The following is a 1,027-nucleotide window of genomic DNA, read 5'->3' as shown; positions in this document are numbered from 1 at the left end:
GCAGCTAATGACTATAACAACATATGTGTGTGAGAGCTGGACAGTGAACAGGAAGACTGAAGAAGAAGTGATGCCTTTGTATTGTGTTGATGAAGCATACAGAAGGTACCATGGACTGCCGGAAGAGCAAAGAGGTCCGTCCTGGAGGAGGTGCAGTCGGAATGCTCCTTGGAAGTGAGGATGGCCAGACTTCATGTTCTGGTTCCCTAGTGCCACTCTAACAGGAATATACCACCAATGGAGTGGCTGAACAAACAGGAGTTTATTCTCTCACAGTTTGGAGGCTTTGAGTCTGAGTTCACAGTGCCAGACTCTAGCGGCTGGGTGAAAGCCCCTCAGCCTTGGGGTCCAGCTCTGCCTTCTGCTCCCGGCCCACTGAAGCTAGAGGCATTTCTTCTATGCACACAGCTAGCTGCTGGCTGCTGAGGCTGATAAGCCCAAGGTTGACAAGCAAAAAGGCACAGTCCCGATGTTACCAAACCACATGGCAGGCCATTCATTTAAGTCCCTTCAGAGTCCCAAGATTACCAGAGCGTGGCAGGCTGCTGAACAACGATGTGGCTGTGTGCAGGGTTCAAGCATGCCATAAGCTAGAGACCATTCCCAAAGCTGTTTCTTATATATAGGAAGCAGACCACATCCCTAAAGCAGCTACTCAGCTGTCAGCTGCTTGTGGTAGATCCTACCATGGAGTAGATTGCCAGTTTCATCATGGGGAGTAACTACCACTGGGCTGCCCAGCCACTTGACCAAGTCTAGCCCAGTTGACACACAACCTTAATCACCCCACTTCGTCTCACCTACTTTGGTCATGTTGCCAGAACGGACCAGAAAGATATTGTGCTTGGTAAAGTGGAGGGTCAGTGAAAAAGGGCAAGGCCCTCAGTGAGATGGGTTGACACCGTGGCTGCAGCGATGGGCTCAGGTGTAGCAAGGGTCGTGAGGCTGGCACAGGACCAGGCAGGGTTCCGTTCCGCTGGGCACGGGGTCCTGTGATTGGAGCCGACCTCACAGTACCTGACAACAA

This window comes from Orycteropus afer, unplaced genomic scaffold, assembly GCF_000298275.1.
Source record: "Orycteropus afer afer isolate SDZICR_OR568_19922 unplaced genomic scaffold, OryAfe1.0 scaffold00541, whole genome shotgun sequence".
NCBI lineage: Eukaryota > Metazoa > Chordata > Mammalia > Tubulidentata > Orycteropodidae > Orycteropus > Orycteropus afer.
The sequence above is the reverse complement of the archived record's forward strand: the minus strand, read 5'-3'. Positions refer to the sequence as shown.